This window comes from Atta colombica, unplaced genomic scaffold (genome assembly GCF_001594045.1).
Source record: "Atta colombica isolate Treedump-2 unplaced genomic scaffold, Acol1.0 scaffold143, whole genome shotgun sequence".
Taxonomy (NCBI): Eukaryota; Metazoa; Arthropoda; class Insecta; order Hymenoptera; family Formicidae; genus Atta; species Atta colombica.
This window is the reverse complement of record NW_017259232.1, coordinates 277,205-284,176: the sequence shown is the minus strand read 5'-3', so window position 1 is coordinate 284,176 and position 6,972 is coordinate 277,205.

Here is a 6,972-nt window from a genome sequence, read left to right as displayed (position 1 = left end):
ATTTATTCAACTATGTACATTAATTTATACACAAAGTTTGTATAGTTGCCAAGATTGCCATTACGATTTTCTCTGACAATGAGTATTTAGTAATAAAACTAATAGAATTTATAATATAAATAAATCAGTAAACATAGTTGGCGGGATCTAACTCATGTATTAGTGCGTATACGTATACACACGGTGTGTGTGTGTGTATGTGTGTGTGTGTGTGTGTGTGTGTGTGTGTGCGCGCGTGTGTGTGTGTGTGTGTGTGTGTGTGTGTGTGTGAGGGAGTCAGGGAGAGAGAAGTGCCTCACAGACTTGGGAAAGAGGAAGCGTCACCGGAATCCATGATAGAGGAAGAAGGATTCATCCCTTCTCTCTCTCATTCTTTTTATTCTCTCTTTAACCTATTGTTCTTGCTCTCCTACCCATTGTAAGATACAGTTCTCTTTCTTCCACCCGTTGCAGTTCTATACTTATTATTTGAGCTCTCTCTTTCTCCTGTTGCGTTCTCTCCCATTTGCCTTTTCTTCTTGCAGGTGATTTAATTAAATAAATATGATATTTACGATTTTTAAATGATATGATTTAGAAACTAATTATGATGATATTTTTAATAATATAACCTAATAATACTAATTATGATAATAATTTTTTTTAATCAATGTAATACAAATGGCCAAGCGCGCTTTCTTAATGACTAATTCAATGTTATTACGAAAATATGAAGAAGAAATGGCGAAGATACTAAGAATAAAATAATTTTAGATGAAAAGAATATAATTTATAATATACTGTAGATAGTCTACACGAAAATAATATTCATGTTCGAGGTCCACTGAGGAGGTCTGACTCGAGTTTTTGATCGGCCTCGACATTTCGTCACGATCCCAATACTACCAGACTCATCAGTAAAGCAATATGGGGACCTGCCATAGACGCCTGGAATGAATTTACATTAACGTTCTATTTAAAGGGAATTCACTAAGGTGCTCACGCGAATCCGAGCGAGTCTTCGTTGGACCTCTGAGTAGCCACAATACATTTATTTATCATGCAATGCAATATATACAATATAATTACAATATAAATACAATATAATACAATATAACCGCGGTTGCATGTTCATACCTCATGCTAATACCTTGATTATTACCAATCGTAATTTGCACATAAGATATAAATCTCACAACAATCTCAATGTTGTCAGGAACTTGTCGATGTCAATGCATATTTCCTCATTAAGATATAAGACCGATATTTCGAAGATGTACTAGACGATATTTGAGAAAATGCGCTGTGGAAAGAAAGAAAATATGTAAATAGATCTTACAAAAACATAACGTATAATATAAGCAAATATTTTATAAAATTGAATAAACTTATCTACCTATCTCTTGCACGTTCTTATTCTTGAATTGGAACGTAATAGTTGACTTGAGATATTTTATTTTATTTTCTCAGAGAACTTATAATTAGCAATAACTGTCTGAACCCTGTTGAAGTTTTTTGACTAACTGATGCAGTAACGTTTCCCGGAACTCTTCTTTTAAACAGTATTCCCTTCTACATTTTATTTTTATACATCCTAAAATGGAGGGAATTCTTTTATATACATTATACTTTAAAGAAAAGTTGCGACGTGGTCGAAGGATATCAAATTGACACACATCATAAGAAACAACTCTAACGATATCGAATTTTTTTTATAAAAAGGATCAGCGTTAATAAAGACAATAAAGTCTATCTGCTCCTGCTTCTCTTTTCAAAAATGAAAGAAATCAAAATATATTTAAAAAGGAATTTTATACTTTAATCTTTTAAAGTAGATACATTTTTTTCTAACATTGCGACAATCAGTTGTATATTTTAAACGCACAATTCTTAACATGTTTTTCACATCATACATTATTAACATTCAGATTAAATAAAGAATCTATATCTTCATAATCAGCATCCAGATCTCAAAAGTCAAGTCGTCGTTATTCAATATATCAGCCAGCCATTCGCGTTTTTTTTAATCCTTTAACATAAGAGCCTTATTGTCATCATTTTCTTCCACACCAATTACAGCCATTGTAATCAGAAGTTTCACCATACTGTACGGAATCATCTTGTCTTCCTATTGCAATCCATGGTGACAAGCATTCAGTTAGGAAATGCAGTCCTTTTTAGATTATGTCAAGAAATTCCATAACATAAGATATGTAAAAATATTATGAGAGAATGGCTGCATTTCTCAACATCACTTCATTCAAATAATAGCATTATTAATGCGATAAGTTTCTTTCCAATGATAAATTCTTGTACAAACAATCAAATTAGGCATGCATTAAAAAAGCGTGTTTTTCTTTGTATCATTGTTTAACGATTAATTCCAAAGAGATTTTAAATCGATTCCAGAAGTGACACACATATCCATTTGTTCGTACTAAATATTGTTATGCTTACTGAATGTAAGCATAACAATGTAGACAAAAATGAAGACTTACTTACACTATTGTTACATTAAAGATTCTTTAAATTATTGCTTTATAAATACGTAAACTATGATTTTTTATTATTAAATGCAAAAACGATTATATCATGACATCTCTCAACGCGATCTAAGTTTTTTCACTTAATCTAAAGAATTTGTTACATCTATATTTTAACATTAATAAATTTCACATTAAATATATTATATGATGCATGTTCAAATCGTAATATAAAAAAAATGTAATTCTAAATGTATGAGTAAGTATAAAATGCTAAAACGATTAATATGTTTCCATGCAAACGTTCGCTACCAAAATCTAAGTTATCTTGAAGAATTCATTATTCGTATACTTTTGAAAACGTTATGAATTCTTTTTAAAGGTTATAAGAGATCAACATTGTTGGTTAACCTAAACTGTTAAAAAGTAAATACATTATTTCTTCGAACGCTCATGCACGGTCTATTGCGCGTGCGTGCGTGCGTGCGTGCGTGCGCGCGCGTGTGTGTGTGTGTGTGTGTGTGTGTGTGTGTGTGTGTTATTTTTTGCTGAAGCTATATTTATAATCACTTTACATCAGCAAATAAAATTTTATCTAAATAAAATTAATATTTTCTGCAATTAAAAAAGTAATTAAATATTATTATAATAGATAAATATATAAGAAAAAAGAATTAAGTTAATAATGTATAATTATATGAAATGAATATAAAAACTGTATAGTTAATGCCACAAATTTACCATTGTATCTGTAGAAAGTTTGTTATTTATCACAATAATGAGACAGAATAATATTTTGCAGCAATTTAATTTTAATTCTATTATAACAATAAATGAATGCTGTTATTAAACAATGATTTGGTTATAACATTGAAAATAGACCGTTCGAAGAAATAATGTATTTACTTTTTAATAGTTTAGGTTGACCAACAATGTTGATCTCTTATACCTTTAAAAAGAATTCATAACGTTTTCAAAAGTACACGAGTAATGAATTCTTCAAGATATGGTAACTTAGATTTTGGTAGTGAACGTTTGCATGGAAACATTTGCATGAAACATATTAATCGTTTTAGTATTTTATACTTACTCATATATACAGAATTACATTTTTTTTTATTACGATTAGAAGATGCATCATATCTATAATATATTTAATGTGAAATTTATTAATGTGAAAATATAGACGTAACAAATTCTTCGGATTAAGTGAAAAGAAACTCAGATCGCGTTGAGAGATGTTATGCATTCAATAATAAAAAATTATATCATAACTTACGTATTTATAAAACATTAATTTAAAGAATCTTTAATGTAATAATAGTGTAAGTAAGTCTTCATTTTTGTCTACTTACATTCAGTAAGCGTAACAATATTCAGTAACAAATATATATGTGTCATCTCTGGAATCAATTTAAAATCTCTTTGGAATATTGTTAAACACAATGATATGATGACATAAGGAAAACACGCTTTTTTAATGCCTAATTTGATTGTTTGTACAAGGATTTATCGTTGGAAGGAAATTTATTGTGAATGAAGTGAGACATGGAGCCATTCTCTCATAACATTTTTACATTTCCCATGAAATTTCTTGACAAAATCTGAAAAGGACTGTGTTTCCTGGCTGAGTGCTTGTCACCATGGATTGCAATGAGAAGACAAAAAGATTCCGTACAGCAGGGTGAAACGCCTGATTACAATGATTATAATTGATGTGAAAGAGAATGATAACAATAAGGCTCTCATATACATTAAAGGATTTAAAAAAACGCGAATGGCTGGCTGATATGCTCAATAACGATGACTTGACCATTAAGATCTTGGATGTTGATTACGAAGATATAGATTCTTTATTTAATCTGAATGTTAATAATGTATGATGTGAAAAACATGTTAAGAATTGTGCATTTAAAATGTACAACTGGTTATCGCAATGCTAGAAAAAATGTATGTAATTTAAGATTAAAGTATAAGATTAAAGTATGAAAAGATTAAAGTATAAGATTTCTTTTTAAATATATTTTGATTTTTTTTCCCGAAATTCATTTTTGAAAAGAGAATAGGAGCAGACAGACTTTATTGTCGTTAGCGCCGATCCCTTAGATAAAAAAGATATAAAGATAAAAAAGATTAGAGCGCTTTTTTATGATGTGTATCAATATGGTATCCTTCGACTATGTGTGTCGCAACTGTTCTTCAAAATATAATGTATATAAAAAGAAATGTTTTTCATTTTAGGATATGTAAAAATAAAATGTGGAAAGAAACACTCTTTAAAAGAAGAGCTCCGGGCAACGTTACCGCATCAGTCGGACAGAGAGCTTCAACAGAGTTCAGACAGCTATTGCTATTATACTATCGTATAATATGTATACATATTATTTATGTATTTTTGTAAGATTTATTTACATATTGGATATGGGAAAAAGTTCGTGGTGATTTTTTAGTAAAATTAAAGTGTTTTTCTTAGAGTATTGAAATCAATTTATTTAAACCAAATATGCTCCATTATTTTCTATAATATTTTGCCATTTTTGGGACAGAGCCATAATTCCATCGCGAATAGAACTTCTGTAGTTTCTGATCGAAAAACTGCTTCAAGTGATTTTCACATGCCTCTTTTGAAGCTAGCTTTACACCATTAAGAGAGTTCTGCAGAGATCTAAACAAATGTAGTCTGAGGGTGCTATGTCAGGACTATACGGTGGATGCATTAAAACATCCCAGCCAAGCTCTCGCAATTTTTGCCGAGTCATCAAAGATGTGTGTGGTCGAGCGTTGTCGTGATGGAAGACGATCTCTCCTATTGATTAATTCTGGCCGCTTCCTCTCAATTACTTGTTGTAATCTCTGCAGTTGTTCACAGTAGAGTTCGGAATTAATTGTTTGATTGGACGATAACAGCTCGTACTGAACGATTCCCTTCCAGTTCCCATCACACACACATCACCTTCTTCCTTGTCAATCCAGGTTTTGCGATTGCTTGCGCCTTCTCTCCTTTCTTTATCCGATCTTTTTCTAGTTGGATTGTCGTAGGTGATCCATTTTTCATCATCAGTTATCATTCTCTTCAGAAATGGCTCAATTTCATTCCGTTTCAATAGCGTATCACAAATGTTAATTCGGTCCATCATGTTCCTAATACTCAACTCGTGAGGAATCCAAACATCGAGCTTCTTTTTGTATCCAGCTTTGTGTAAATGATTTAAAACTGTTTTGTGGTCGATGCTTAGTTCCTTGGCAATCTCCACAGTGCTCACATGCTTATCACACTCGATTTTTATCATGATTTTATTGAACTTTTCAATGATTGATCGACTAGAGCGAGGTTCATCTTTCACATCGAAATTTCCAGCACGAAAGCGAGCAAACCATTTCCGTGCTGCTGATTTTGATAGAGTATCTTCACCGTAAATAGCGCAAATTTTTTCACAAGCCTGTGCAGCATGCTTGCCTTTATCGTAGTGATACTGCAAAATGTAGCGAATTTTTTCCTTATTTATTTCCATTTTCAAAATAAAATAACTTTTGATCTACTTCACCAATTTCAATCTTTTTCGGCTCAAAACAAAGGTTAAAATGTCACTTTTTAAACGCACGTCTAGTGTTGCCGATGCGATTAGTAGTTGCCGACTGCTGAGCATTTAATGCTATCTAGCGCAAAAAACGCCACGAACTTTTTCCCATACCCAATATTTTCTTTTTTTCTACATTTTCTTAAACATCGAATCTAGTACATCTTCGAATCCTCAGTACATGCCTCATATCATGATGAGGAAATGATATGGACAACGTACAAGTTCCTGAACATTGGGATCATTGTAGGATCTATATCTTACTGCAAATTACGATTGGTATAATCAAGAATAATCAAGGCAACCGCATGTTCATACCTCACCTATGTTATGTAAAAGGCATTTATCGAGAGGCGTAATACACATCAAGCGTTTAATGCAGTCAACGATCCCAACATCATCGATTCAAGATCTATAATCTCTAAATGAAGACTTGTTAAAATACATGATATGACTAACTGGTAAAGTTAATATTAAATAGCATATGTTTATATATGAAACCAACAACTGTGCTTTTCTTATTTGAACTTTGTTCAAATAGCAATTTGTTGAGCATATATTCTACGAACTGAGTCAAGATACGCACGATGTTAGTAAGAAATTCAAATATTTTGTGCCATTTTTAAAACAAAATTGTATTACTAATAATAGTAACTATATAATAATAGTAACACTAATAATAGCGTCAACATTTTGTACAAAATAATCTATGGTTAAGATTATATTATGCATTACATTTACATGATAAGTAAATGTATAGTGGCGACTCGCCACCAGAGGTCGAGGAACGAAGACTCGCTCGGATTCGCGTGAACTCCACAGCTACGCGAATTTCTTTTAAACAGAACGTCAATGTGAATTCATTCTAGGCGTCTAAGAAAGGTCCCCATTACATCGCCTTACTGATCTAGTCTAGTAGTGATGGGACCGTA